The sequence below is a fragment of the Grammomys surdaster genome, unplaced genomic scaffold (assembly GCF_004785775.1).
Source record: "Grammomys surdaster isolate TR1022 unplaced genomic scaffold, NIH_TR_1.0 174, whole genome shotgun sequence".
Classification (NCBI taxonomy): Eukaryota; Metazoa; Chordata; class Mammalia; order Rodentia; family Muridae; genus Grammomys; species Grammomys surdaster.
In genome coordinates this window covers 20,571,624-20,587,210 of record NW_021604622.1, presented here as the reverse complement: position 1 = coordinate 20,587,210, position 15,587 = coordinate 20,571,624, and positions in this window count along the sequence as shown.

The window sequence follows — 15,587 nt, the reverse complement described above, 5'->3', positions numbered from 1 at the left end:
TATAGTGTGTGTGTGTGTGTGTGTGTGTGTGTGTGTGTGTGAAACGAAATGCCACAATGGCTAGAGGGGGCTACACAGACATTTCAATGATCAGTAGTAGTCACATCATCCAAGTGGATGAGAATATAAAGTATTAGGATGTACCCCATGCAGTGATAGTATTATTTAATGATACAGTCATTATCACCAATCTCTTGTACCACTCTGTATATTTATTTGGTGTCTATATTTTTATATTAGACCTCATTAAAAAACTTAAAGAAAAAAATAGACTCAAAGCTGATCTTGTTCATACAGACATAGAAATTTCACAAATAACCAGTTGAAACCCGAGGTGAGGAAAAAGGCAATAGAAAAATGTCTGGTCATAAATTAGAAGGGAAGTACACAGAAAAAGTTATTAGACGAAGGATAGGAATAATTCTAACACATTTCTATGGCTGTGAGCAGCTGGCATATCTTTGAATAATGGTTCTGTTTGCATATCTATTCCGGAATCCAATTAAAGTTTTGGGTCAGCAGACAGATTGTAGTGTACTCTTGACTTGTTTAAAATTCAGATGCCGAAATAGAACATGCTTTCATTTGCTACAATGAAAACAAACGTCTTCTGAGATTATACAGTGAACCCGATAAGGGCTAAATCAAGAAGGCGCACACCATGTCCTGGGCTCCTGGCTAAACTGTCCACAGAGCATTTGTGCTTGGTAAAATCCCACAAATGAGCTCCAGGTTAGAAGTTTCCTCCCTTACATGCGTTCCACTTTCTAGGTTTCATCAGGAAATAGGTTGTGCGCATGTGCAAGGTGTTTGAGGAGCGATTCAGGAATTGGCGTTTGCTAGGAGTAGAGGGAGGTGGGTATGGGAATGAAGGTTGTAAGGCTGGCTTCCCTGAGAAGAGGAAGAGCCACTACAGGGTGTGCTCCCTTTGGAAGGAGTGCAGTGACCTCCTTCGCAGAATACATTCACAAATAGCCTACTGTCTACGAAGAAGATGGCTGGGCGGATGAGTGCATAGCACGTGGCTCCCTGATCTCAGATGTTCCACTTAGTAGGACCTTGTGTTGGCTAAACCACCCAGAAAAGAGAGGAAAAGAGTGTTATGTTGCTGTAGTTCATAAAGGTCAAAATAGAGGCTCATAGCAGGATGTATTGGGCTGTGGCCATGAGAGAGGAACTATTACACACAATTCTATTTGTTTGTTTGTTTGTTTTTGACAGGGTCTCACTATGTAGCTCTGGCTGTCCAGGAACTCACTATGTAGACCAGGTTGGCCTCAAATCCACGGAGCTCTTCCTGCTTCTGCCTCCCAAGTGCTGGGATTACAGGTGTGCACCACTATACCTGGTTTATTACATGGAATTCTAGCGTTGAGCACATTCGTGTTCTTTGAACTACTTTCCTTCAACTATGAAGATACTTTGTTTATCGCAATTCCTGTTCAGTCCTACTGGGGATGACTAAATTTTTAGAAAGAAGGCAAGGTTAGAAACTGGAAAGGCGAGGTATGATTACGTCACAGGACAGTTGAGACTTTACCAGGTTATGCTTTGAAGTGATGAGAAGAAGGGAGAGGACAGAGAGAGTTGGGACTTAGTGGAGTGTTCCTGCCCATGAGGAGATGACCTCAGGTCTCATGTTTTTCAAATAACGTCATCTGAGGATGAAGTCGTAAGACTGCTTCTGGAAGGAAGGAACAGAAGATTCCATGAGAGAACCTATATCCTATGTTCTGAACCTTGCAAAGGAGAGGAGCTCAGAGGAACTTAGCTTCTGGAAAACCCACCCATGAGGTCATGTTTACTGGCTTACATCCTTTGGTTGCTTTTCCTTTCTGAGCATCTAAATTTCCTGTGGGACTCTAATGGGACATAGACATCCTTGGAGATGGTTAAAATGATAGAATCAGAAAAGCTTGATTACCCAGAGAACAGATCAGGGACAATAAAGCTTTGAGTCCCGAGTAGCTACTGTAAAGTCATACCCATTTACTAATACAATTTTGAAACTGAAGAAGAGAGGAGTCCTTGAAATAGATGAAAGCAGGTGGTTAAATGTAAACCAGTTTCTGCTACTAGTTAAGGTGGATAGATCACCATGACTATTCTCCTAGGCTTAATTTTAGTACTGTGAAGCATGCCAATGAACGCTTCGACATTTGTGAAGCATCTCTTTTATTGCAAAGATCTTAAGCCTCTCATGTCTACTACAATCTGGATATCTGGGGAGCTTCCTAGCCTGGGGTACTCTTCTTTTTAGGTTTTGAGCAAATGGTTATTCCTAAGAGTGGGTACACATACAGAGGCTTTGAAGCGATAACTGAGGCATTTTACTGATTGCATTCTTTTTATTTGGAACTTCGATGCTAGCATATTTCAGACTTCATGACATCTTTCTTTTCCTTCATACTTGACGCAATTAATTTTTAGCCATAATAAACCTGTATCCATGAACTCTAAAAATCTTTCAACTTTATTCAGACACTATAACATTGTGGCTACTGCCAAGATCGGATCTAAAAAGATAAATGTCTTACCTGTAAGTAAAGCTCTTGGGCCTTTCCAACTTCTGTAGCTTTGGAATTCCTCAATAATTGACCCTGCATGTCTGTCTTGTGGACTCCCAAGAGCCCTCAAAAACTCATTACAGAGTAAAGTGTGGAAAGGGTTTGGTTGCTGTTGTCATGTGTTTTTCCTGGAACCCATCACAACATCTTCCATTCTCCGCACCTCAGCCATTGCACGCATGTTCATTCAGATGCTTTCACTGTGTGTTTACTGAGCATCTCCCAAGTACAGATCACTGTGCTCAGTAGACGGGAAATAAACACATCAGAACTCAACAATGCGATGCCAAAATGGTCTTGGCTAGAAAAATCGACTCTGTTAATTTTGAATTCAGGGTATAAATTTCAGATATCCTGAGTTGCTTTTCTTTGTCATTTTAACCTGGGCATTCTTTTCAAAAGTGGAACTCCAGGGACTGGAGAGATGGTTCAGTGGTTTAGAACAGTAATTGCTCTTACAGAGTACCTAGGCTTGATTCCTAGTACCTGCTTGGTGGCCTACAACCACCTATAACTCCAGCTCTAGTGATCAAAGCCCTCTTCTGACTCCAAGAGCATCAGAAACACAAATGGTGAATGTATTACATAGGCAGGCAAACGTGTCATACGCCCAGACTTTTTAAAATGTAGAATTACATAGTTTTGTTTAGTTTCCTCCTTCATCATTTATATTATTTTTATGTTGTTTTAAGGTATGATTTTAAAGTCCTATGCAGGTATAATTTCTTATACATAATTGATATAATTTATAATTAAATACTTCAATGTGGTATAAATATACAAGCTGTTCAAACTGCCTATCAAACCTAAGCCATTTTTATTAGTTGTTAGCTTTTTTGTAAAAAGTTTGAGAGCAGGTTTGTTTTTTAATTACAGTTTTGAATCCTCAAAGTCTAGACCATAAGAAATCTTCCTTGGTTCTCTGCTCCTCCCTGTTCCAGAAACAGCTACATCTTCTTTTACAGTGTCAGCCTTGTCCCGTAGGCAAAATGGTGAAGGTCGGTGTGAACGGATTTGGCCGTATTGGGTGCCTGGTTACCAGGGCTCTCCATCTGGCAAAGTGGAGATTGTTGCCCTCAATGACCCCTTCATTGACCTCCACTACATGGTCTACGTGTTACAGTATGACTCCCTCCACCCATGGCAAATTCAACGGCAGTGAAGGCTGAGAATGGGAAGCTTTTCATCAATGGGAAGCCTATCACCATCTTCCAGGAGCGAGATCCCGCTAACATCAAATGGGCCGATGCTGGTGCTGAGTATGTCGTGGAGTCCACTGGCGTCTTCACCACCATGGAGAAGGCCGGGGCCCACTTGAAGGGTGGGGCCAAAAGAGTCAACATCCCTGCCCCTTCTGCTGATGCCCCCATGTTTGTGATGGGTGTGAACCACAAGAAATATGACAACTTGCTCAAGATTGTCAGCAATGCATCCTGCATCACCAACTGCTTACCACCCCTGACCCCGGCCTAGGTCATCCATGACAACTTTGGCATCGTGGAAGGGCTTGTGAACACGATCCATGCCATCACTGTCACTCAGAAGACTGTGGATGGTCCCTCTGGAAAGCTGTGGCATGATGGCCATGGGGCTGCCCGGAACATCATCCCTGCATCCACTGGTGCTGCCAAGGCTGTGGGCAAGGTCATCCCAGAGCGGAACAGGAAGCTCACTGACATGGCCTTCTGTGTTCCTACCCCAATGTATCCATTGTGGATCTGACATGCCACCTGGAGAAACCTGACAAGTATGATGACATCAAGAAGGTGGTGAAGTATCTGAGGGCCCACTGAAGGGCATCTTGGGCTACACTGAGGACCAGGTTGTCTCCTGTGACTTCAACAGCAACTCTCATTCTTCCACCTTTGATGCTGTGGTCGGAATTGCTCTCAATGACGACTTTGTAAAGCTCATTTCCTGGTATGACAATGAATAAGGCTACAGCAACAGGGTCATGGACCTCATGGCCTACATGGCTCCAAGGAGTAAGAAACCCTGGACCACCCACCCCAGCAAGGACACTGAGAGCAAGAGAGAGGCCCTCAGTTGCTAAGGAGTTCCTGTCCCCAACACTGAGCATCTCTCTCACAATTTCCACCCCAGACCCCCATAATAACAGGAGGGGCCTAGGGACCCCTCCCTACTCCCTTAAATACCATCAACAAACGCTCACTGCATGCCCCCCCCCAAAGAAATATTCCTCAAAATTGACTAAAGATGTAGTAAATGAGGGAATAAAATGGGAGAATATCTATTGTACAAATTGCTATGGTTTATAAGCCACGGAATGAGATAAACCAACCAGCATGAAACATTAAATATTCCAGACCCAAGTTCTTGAGCCCAGGACCTCAAGAGTAATTTTCAAGCAAGAGTAACTGCTGAAATGGTCTTTGGATCAGAAGGACTTTGAAGTAAGTGGCAAGGACGTACTTCTTCCTTTGCTCTTTGACAAGTGTCAATATCTTTTCTCTTGCAAAATATTTATGCAAAAGAGGCAAAATAAGTTTTGTCTCATCCAAGTTTCTAATGGAGGTATGGGTCCTGGAGTATAGTATTGAGAAGGATGCTGAAGTTCAGTCTGGAAAGGACAAAGTGGTCCTCACAGATGCTTCCCATTGGATGCAAACTTGTTCACAGTTATGCCCCAGGATGGAATATTTCCTTTCAAACCTTAGAAGGAGCCCATAGACCACATTTTGTCATGTATGAGAAAAACAGTTTCTGGGGGCAAGTAGCCCTCTTCCTCCTCCTCTTCTTCTTCCTTCTTCTCTTCCTCCTCCTCCTTCTTGAGAGCCACTATGTAGGTCAGTTCTTAAACAGTCCTCATGACTCAGCCTCTGACTCTTATGTTTATAGGCATGTACCATCATATAGAATAATAAGAAAGTGAATTTTTAAAAAAAATTAAAATGATTTGCATGAATTGTAAGCCTATAAAGCTTTCCCACTTTTAAAATGAATCTTGGCGGTCAAGTTACCCTACCTATGGTCATACAGGTCATAATGAGGTTGTAAGGAGTCTTAGATGGTGGGTAATAAACAGCATATGCTGTGTACTTTTATATACCTTGGGGTTTAGAATTAACCAACTAAGTAAGATCATGGATATTGCAGGAATGCTCTTGATCCCAAAGCTCTCTGACAGATTCAGAATTGAACTATGTCACTTCTATGTGTGGCAGAACATAGGCCCTGGGAAAAGAGCAGGGCAGTTACCACCATGGTCCATGCTGCCCACTTGGGTAGAGTTCCATCTCATCCCTACCCGCATCAATGCACATCATGTGTTCAGACTGTCATAATATTTATCTACAACATCTGGAATGTGACAAAGAGTGGGGTTTGTGCCTTCTCTCAAATCTGATCCATGGCTTGGTTTATTTGAACTGGTACAGGGTAGGAAAAAGCTTTATACAAAAGGACATCTGGGAAGAGATGTACTTGCTTTCCAAGACACTAATGGCACCATAAATCCATGAATTTCATGAAGGCCGGCAGATGTTCGCATGGGAATAACATGAAGAGAAGAAGCTGAGAGCTAGAGTGGAATTGAGGGACACAGAACTCTGGGTCATACCATGCTCACATTCTTTTTTCTTTTTCTTTTTTTTGCGGTGTGCGCTGAAATCGTGATTTTTCTCCTCGGTTCCTAGTGATGATAGGTTGCCGAGTACTGCGTCTAAATGCCAGAAGTGTCCCCTGTTTAACTGCTGTGATCCTACCTGAAAGAGAGATGATTGACATTTAGGGATCGGCTGGCTCAGGAGCGAGGCAGAGAGGGGACACCTGAAGAGCTCCATGGGGACAGTAGCTGTAGAGGACCTGGGGATGCCTGCTCAAGGCATCAGTGACTGTAATGCTGCCAAAGCCGGTGAGATCGCTCGTATCTGCACTGAGCCTCACAGTTCATCCTCACTGCCGCTTTTCCTCCTAGACTTGGAAAGAGAAAAGATTGGGGCCAGAGCCTGAGTCCCAGATGTATCGAGTGAACCTGAGTCCCAGCATGTACTAAGTGAACCTGAGTCCTAGAATGTCCTAAGTGAACCCGAGTCCCAGGATGTACTAAATGCACCGAGTCCCAGGATGTCCTAAGTGAACCTGAGTCCCAGGATGTCCTAAGTGAACCTGAGTCCCAGGATGTCCTAAGTGAACCCGAGTCCCAGGATGTCCTAAGTGAACCCGAGTCCCAGGATGTACTAAGTGAACCAGAATCCCAGGATGTACTAAGTGATCCGGAATCCCAGGATGTACTAAGTGCTGTCCATCATTTTTGCTCTTTTCCAACAAACATCTTTTAAGCAAATCATATTTAAAAGCACTAACTAAAATAGTTCTCCTTTTTGTGTTTCTTTCTTTTTGACTCCCATTTTGAACAGTGGCTTCCATCCTTTGATGGGGTGTTAGGGAAAAGGAAGTGCAACGGGGGTGAATTTGCACTTTTAAAACTCACAAAATGGAAAAAAACAAACGTATATCTGCAAGTGTAATTTGAAAACTACACTGAAGGCCAGTGAGGTGGCTCAGCACATAAAACTGCTTGCCACCAAATGGAAGGACCTACGTTGTTCAATCCCGGAACTGTCCCGGAGGAAGGAGAGTACTGACGACTCCTGTAAGTTTTATCTTTTCACCTCAGCATCCTGCATTCACCATGCACATGTGTGCTCCCACCCACAGAATAAGTGATGTACAAAAGGACACCTACACTGAATGTTTATTTTTCTACTATGGTTAATTTTAGGAAAAATAAATTAATAGAAGAAAATTTCAATGAAAAAATTGAAAAATTGTGAACTCTTTTTTTTTGTTTGAGAATTTCAGACACGAGTTTTCTCTTCCTTGTCTCACTCTTTCCTCTCTGACCTTCCTGTGTCAGTCCCTTCTGCATCCGCCTCTCAGATTCATGTCCACTTCTCCTTTAATTATTACTATCATCATTATTATTTACACATGTATATAATACAGCCTACTGAGTCTCAGTAATGGTGTCCATATGTATGTAAATTTAAGACTGACCACTTAAGCTCGGGCGAACTATCAGGGGCTCATCTTTGAGAACTGACTTTCTCTTCCTCAGCAGCTACTGACTGCTTGTTGTTCTTCAATCATGGGTGGGGCATTGAGATCCTCATCTGTGTTGGCATGCTGACTGGTGTGGTGTTGTGCTGGCGGCCTTATTGTGAGAGCTCATGGTCACAGCAGCCTTATCATGTTCAGAAGGCATTATCTCCAGTCAGTCCTTCTGGTCTTCCTCACCTCTCTCCCATGATGCCCTCTGAGCCTGCGTATAGATGTTCCACTTGGGGGTCCCCATTCCACAGTCATGTACTCTCTGTACATTGACCCGTAAGTAGTGCTTCTATATATTAGCCTGCATCTTCTGAACAAAAGAAGCTTCTTTGATGAGGGGTGAGAGCTTCAGTTACACACAGGCACAAGGTTAAACACATAGAAGACAGCTGGGAACTATATTAACTTAGAAAAGTAGGAGTTGTAGGTTATCCTCTCGGGTCTCCAATCTTTTCAGCAGTGCATTCTTGACTAGGCTTATGGTACCAGGAGAGAATTCCTTCCTATTGAAGGAATCTCAATCAGACTGCTGTTGGTTAATCCTAAGATGTTACCACCACTATTATGCCACGAGGCATATCTTGCCAGGCTGGTTAATATTCTATGTCACAGCATTTGCAGCTGGGTAGGACTGTTGATAACTTATTTCCTGTAGAGCTACATTGCATCTTCAAACACTGTGAGAGCCAACCCTCAGGTCGAAGTTTTCCAGGTCAGTTCCAGCTTGACTTTTCCTAATCCCATGACCAAAGTATGTGGTTTCTCCTGTTAATACTCTCTCCAGACATCACATGTTCTCCCATGGGTCTCTCCACATGAGCCTGTATCACCTGATACATCCAGAAGCTTCCACGTCAGAGTCTTTTAAAATGTAGATCACTGCCTTTATCAGAGGTATGCATCCCCTAAATCTGTGAGCCCCCATTCTCTTCCATTATATGTATCATGCACATTACTTGGTTGTGACACTGTTCTGGCCTCTGAAAAAAAGGGTTTCGGGTTGAAATTGTGATCAAGAACTATCTAATATATTATTGTATATCTTTTGAAAGTCCAAAGTGGCTACTATACTTCATAACTTTTCAATTCACTAATTTATTTATGCCTTCAATCAAGGATGGCTTGTGAGTGTCAGATACTATTCTAGGTATGTGACAGTATATCTTTCCACTGTGGAACTTGCTTTTAATGATTTTTTTTCTTACTGGAAACTTACGTTAAATATTTGAAGTTGGTAAATAATATAATAAGAGAGAAAACATGGTGAGGGAGAAATTGGTGTTGGAATTTTATTTTATTTAGTGATAGCCCAGTCTGGCTTTGAACTTGTGATCTTCTTGTCTCAGCTTCCTCCATCAGTTGTTGGGGTTATATGTGGGTTCCATAGTACTCTTCAGCTTTCTAATGTTAAATCAAAATGCCTCAACGAGTGTATAGATGTTATTGACAATGTACATTTGAGCAAAATCCTGAAGAAAGTGAAGGTGTTTATTTTAGGAATAAGAAAACAAGTAAAGGGATCTTTGTGGCTGAAACCCATTTTATATATATGTATAATGCTTTCCAATGATAGTGACTTGTTCCCACACTTTACTTTACATTTCTAATGTTCATTCAAAGTGTCCGTAAACTGATGAAAGGATTAAGACTATATGGTACATATGCATAGTAGCTCTTCGGCAGCCATGCAAATAATGCAGTCCTGTTGCTTGCAATATCATAGGTGAAAGCAGAGACTGTGTTTAATGAGGTAAAGCCAGGCACATGGAGACAAGTGTGAAATGACTTTAACTGTTTGTAGAATCTAAAAGTGTTGCCCTCATTGAGCTAGAGAATGCTTAGCTTAGCAGAGATTGCAGCAAGTTGTGGGAAGGAAGCCGTGGAGAAGACAGCCGAAGGGTAGATTGGCAGTTACATAGGAGGAACAGAGTCTGATGCACTGTTTCACCACAGGGTGGACTATAGTCAACAGTGCTGCATGGATCCTTTCTAAACATACAGAAGAGAAGACTTTGAATCATGGCACAATGTCGACCTCATTGAAACACTACTCTCTCTACCACATGATGTGCAAAATTCATGCCTCAATTAAAAATAAGGTAATTACAACATTATAAAAATGTTTGTATTTTTCCCTTGTCTCTGAACTTCCATTATAATTCAGATATTTGATTTGAGTTTCCTATGATTTCTGTGTCATCTAGTTTTTCATAGAGATGTGCAGTAGGATACAGTTTTTTTTTAATTTTTTTTAATTTTAAGAACAGAATCTCCATGGTAGGGAGAGGGACATGAGCTGTGTTGTATTTGGAGAGTCTCAGTAGTTCTATGGTACAAGGAACATATTCTTCGTTCATGCATGGCTTTCATGGAAAGGACCTGGAGCAGAGCCACAGATGGGGAAAATTTATGTCCAAGGTGGAAGAAAACCATCAGCAGTGCACACACCCCATTCACAGGCTTTGACTGTAAAGCTCTGTCATGACAGAGATGGAACTTTCTCAAAAGAAGCTGAGGTATGCATTATCAAAGCAAATCTGATCCAGAACTCAGAATAGCGGAGCTACAGAATTTGCTATGTCGGGGGAAATACCATTTCCCTTTCAGACAGCTATATTGTACTAGGAGACCCCGGGGATTGCAGACGAGAGCTGACAAAGCATTCAATACTGGAACATGGTATTCCTACCTGGACCCTCTGCCCTAACTCTTGAGATTCAAAGAGGTGGCTTCAAATGTTTATGCTCGGGAGGAGGAGGCAGTGAGAAAGGGCACTCTTTCAAAGATGCTGACTTTGGAGAAATAGCTCTGCATAAAAGCCTTTTTGTTTCTGTCCCTTAAGATGAAGTGGGACTGTCCAGCTCTTGCTAATTATCGCAGGGACTGTTTTGTGTGTGTTCGTTCTTTTTCTTTCTCCTTTCTCTGGTCTTTCTTTCCTCCCTCCCTCTTTCTCTCCCTCTCTCCCCTCTCTCTCTGTCTTTTTCTCTCTTTCTTTCTCTCTCTAGCTCTCTCTCACTCTCTCTCCTGTGTCTATACAGTTGTCAAAACAAAAACAAAACCAAACTATAAAGAAAGCCTTGTCACTCTTGTGTAACGTGGGAGCCTAGGCTTGCCTTTAACTTTCCAAGCATGCTAAAGGTAAGACTGATTGCTTCCTCACAAAGTGCTTTCTTAGACTCTTCTGTTCGAAGGAAAAGTGGATGTGTCAGCTGCACGAGGAGTTCTGCTGAGCACAGAACCACTGAGCATTAAACTTGTATTCAGGTTTCATTTGTAAGTGACATGTGACCTCTTCCAGCAGAGGAAGTGAGTTGAAGACAGGGATTGATATCCAACTACATTTATGAGGCTGCCCTAGGAGCTTGAGGCCAGGTTGCCAGGTCTCTCCCAAAGCAAATCCCATGACAACAGTTACATGATTTGAAAAGAGAAGTGAAGATGTCGAGCACGGACATGGGAATAGCCAGAGGGACAATGAGGAGAGGACAAAAGGGGGAAATAGGCAAGGAGATCTGCTGAAGATGCACACTAAGCTGGCCTGGAAATGTCTGTATGAAACCCACCACCATGTATAATGAACATACACCAACAAAACTTTATATTAACAAAAGCAATCTCAAGCAAATTATTGATGGAGAAGTCAACAATAACAAGTTAAAACTGGTCAGGATGCAGAGAATAAGAAAGTACAGAATGCTCAGCCTTTAAGGGAACACATGTACCACTACTGTCTCCCAAGGCTCAGGGATTGTTGTGAAAGAGGGAGCAGAAAGAGTATAGGAGCCAGAGGTAATGGACAATCACAAGGAAACATTATCTTCTGTCTATAGCAGGGCATCCATACACAGAGGAACTCACAGTACCTGGGACAGCATGTGCACAACAGGGCAATCCCAAGCCAGAGCAAATTCCACCATGGAGAGGGGAGGGGAGCACACAATCCCATCCCTAGCTGTGGAGCTATTGACAATTATTAGTTGCTGGGGAGATTTATCTAGGGATATAAAGGCAGCAGAGATTAGTCTTGGAAGACTAAATAAAGGGAAAGAAAGTTGTGAAGTTTGGTGGGTAGGAGGAAGGGTGGACCTCTGAAGAGTTGGGGGTGGGGAATGAATGCAAAACAAATATTAAGCTTTTAAAGATGAAAAAAAAAAAAAGAAAAGCAATTTAGTCCTGTGAGTAATGTGAGTTATATGGGTTTGTGTGTGTTTCTGGGATATGACATAGAACGAGGCTAAGCTGTTTTTCTCAGTACACTGAAGATATTCACCAATCAATTTATTTAAATTGTTTTGAGAGTCATTAAGGCCAGACACTCTACATGGGGTGATCTATTAGTTAATATAGGTAAAGTGTATGTTCTCATGTGGCTTTCATTCTTGAAAGACAGAAATATAGAAGCAAGACAAACAATAAATAAAGCCCAGACCTGCTCTATCTAATAGGGTAGTCTACAAGGTTGTGGGCTTACTGAGAAATTGAAATGGTCAAAGTGGTTTGTGCTTTCTGGATAAGGCACACAATGGATTTTAGAGATATATAAAAAAATAATGTAAATGTATTCATGCATTTTAATTGAGAATATGGTGAAATAATTATTCTATGGGAATTAATACAATGTATTACTTAAGTTTACCTTTTTATTTTATATTGTAGCTACTGGATACTTTAAATGAATGCACATGACCTGTGCTATATTTCTATAGGACAGTGCTATTGAAATCTCTAGAGACTGACTTCTCCCTGAGTTACATTCCAGTAGCCTTAACATTAGCTATATGGTTGTTAGACATACAGATGCTCCAACCCTGCCCAGATCCAGGCAGGTTTTAGATATAACACAATCTGATTCTATTTCAATAGGATATTCTGGCTGGGGTGTTACAAAGGCATGGCTATGGGTTATGAACAGAAGCTGCCGGAGTAAAATCCCTAATTAGGCATGGGGTCTGACAAGGAAGTAATTTTCATTATCGGAGAGTGCAGACATTATTTGGGGGAGGAAGCGTGATTGAAGACTTAAGACGGATGTGTGTACAGAAGTGGTGTGGGCCCAAAGAGGCCTCAGCATGAGCAGTGGCTACAGCCATGGCTTTGCTGAGAGAATGAGGTAGGGCAGGATGGTCCAAGAGTGTAGGGGACAGAAGGACTGGCTAGCAGGGTTGCTGCTGACATCATTGGCTCATTTAACATTAATGTTTATGGCAATGGCTGTGACTTGTCAATCAAAATCCCCTCTCTCTTCCAGCGTCACAAAGGTAAGCAGGCCTCTTTCACCTTCATGCAGCCAGTTCATGAAGTTCTTCAACTTACAAAAAGAGGTATATTCTACAGCAGTGCCTGCGTTGCAACACTGGGTGTGGCTGAGTCCATAGCTCCTGATTGGATTATTGATTTTAAAATATAAAACACACACAGACACACACAGACACAGACACACCCACACCACACCCACACACCCACACACGTACCCACACCACGCACACCACACCACACACACGCACACAGACACATACACACACAAACACACACACACACACCACCGCTCCCCCCCACCGCACACATGCACCCCCACACACAAAGTAAACCATCAAGGTGCTGGCTCTTCCCCAGCTCCCTCAAACCTCGAAATGGTTTGAACAAGAACCTGTGCTTAAAAAGCTGGGGCAGCATCTGTAAGACTTTCTCTGCATACTTTCTCTGCATACGGTTATTCCGTAGAGCATGTCATTGTCTTTAAGCCTCTTTCTCTGCTTTCTCTGAGTCACTAATTACACTAGTCTTACAGACTCTTTCCCTTAAAATGTAGGACTTCTTAGAATCTTGAGGCCACTGTCTAGGAGCAACCGGGACTTGGAGAAAGCCTATCTAAAAAATTTCGTGGTTTTGGCTTTTGTCTAGTAGAGGAAACTCCAGTATGATTGATAGAAAAATCCACAGTGCTTCAGAGAATTATATGAAATAAATACTTCAAGATTGGCTTAAAAATGGCAGACCTCCTGCAAAATAAGAAGAGAGTTTTAAAAACCCTGAAAACGAAACATCTATTTATCAGGCTGAGAAAAACACCCACTTCAAGTATGGACTTGTTTTGATGGAAAAAGAAAGATGTCAGAAAAAGGAGCCAACATCTTTGGAAGATAACCTCAATGGATGGTATTTAGAAATAACCAAAAATCATGCATTTACCAGATTTCAGAGTTTCGGGAGATCAGTGGCCTCCGACTCCCCCTGCTTTTACCAGTTTTGCATAGGGATGCCTAGAGTGGTCACTGGATGCCAGTTCTACTCCATGTTAGGTATCTATGTGGAGGCAGAGTCTTGCTCTTTAGTGTCTGTACCTTTAGCTTGAAAAGAATGGTATTTACAGAGCTGACAAGTATGGTGGGGTGACGTACTATGCGTTCCTGTGCCTCTGGTCTGTTACTCTTCGGTGCTTGCTATAGGAACCCAACCACACATGGGAAAGAACAACGAAACATCCTGTGGAGACACCCACATTGGGAGCATTTGTTTTCCATCTGATGGGCCGAGCTATAGGACGTGGAGATGGGAGCCCCCTGCCACACCCCACCAACACTGGCATCTCGGGAACTGAGTGATCGTTGAAGCTTTTGGACTTTTGTTTGTTTGTTTTGAGTCAGGGTTTCTCTGTGTAGCCTTGGTTGTTCTGAAACTCACTCTGTAGATTAGGCTGGCCTAGAACTCAAGACAGCCTCCTGCCTCTGCCACCCAAGTGCTGGCAATAAAGGCGTGTGCCACCACTACCTGATGGGTCATTGTAGTTTTGTTTGTTTGTTTGTTGTTTTTCTTTTTTCTTTTTTGGATCATCTTAGTTTTAAGCCAGTGGCTTTTGATGCAGTTTGGGATCAAAGAAAAAATACATGAAATTCAGTTCAGCTCAGCATCCTTGAGACAGCTTTGATCTCCAGCCATATCTAGAAAAGCTTTGAATGTTGTTCATACTCTTCCCCCTTTCTCTTTCCAGCTGGAGCTCTATTTGGATGTTGCTAAGTATCTGTTATTTTTTGTTTGTTTGTTTGTTTTGTTTGTTTTTTACAATCGAGTGATTATAGTTTCAAGATGATATAATGCCATGCAGCCAATATTTGAAAGACAGTGCCTGATTTTTTTTTGGATAGATGCAAAGCAATTTCCGTGTCTCCTCAGTTGTATCTTGTATACCACTTAGGTCGTTGTTGATTCTTATTTTAACTCATGTTTTACATTTCCAAAAGTTTGTTTGCTTCCCACACAAGTGTACACAATTGTTCTTTGTCATTTTCTTTACTTGCTGGCATTTTTAAGTCTAATCTTTACTCTGAATTTTTTTTTTTTGATGCATGGTTTTGTATCCCTTGGAGAACTAATTGTGGGGAGTCTTGAGGTCCAGAATGAAGGCAAATTCCTCCAGATAGGATTGAGGTTTGTTTCTGCCAGGTGCCTGGGAACCATCCCAATCTGGATCTCTTTAAACTAAATGCACCATTTGAATGTGTTTATGTGAATTTGAGCAAAGTCTCGCTACAAGAATTAGCTCGCCATGACCATTTGTCTTTCTTTTATTTTTTTTTCCTTGACATTGTCTAATGCCAAACTGTTCCTTGAATTCTTCAGTGAGGGTGTATCCATGTAATATGTTTTCTACCAATTAATCATTAAACTGAAAGAGGAACCCTTTGGAGTCCTGGCCCTATGGGAGTAAAGGTCTCTTACTTGACCACCCACTTTGTCTCTGGTCTGCATACACTAATGAGCACTTGGAAATCACCACTCAACTCTCACTTTCGAAATGCCCTCGGCCAAAGGGGCTGATGCTTTCCTACTGTCAGCTCGTGCTTTCATTTTGGCCTCAGATTTTTTTCTTTTTTTTTTTTTTCTTCTTCTTCTTCTTCTTCTTCTTCTTCTTCTTCTTCTTCTTCTTCTTCTTCTTCTTCTTCTTCTTCT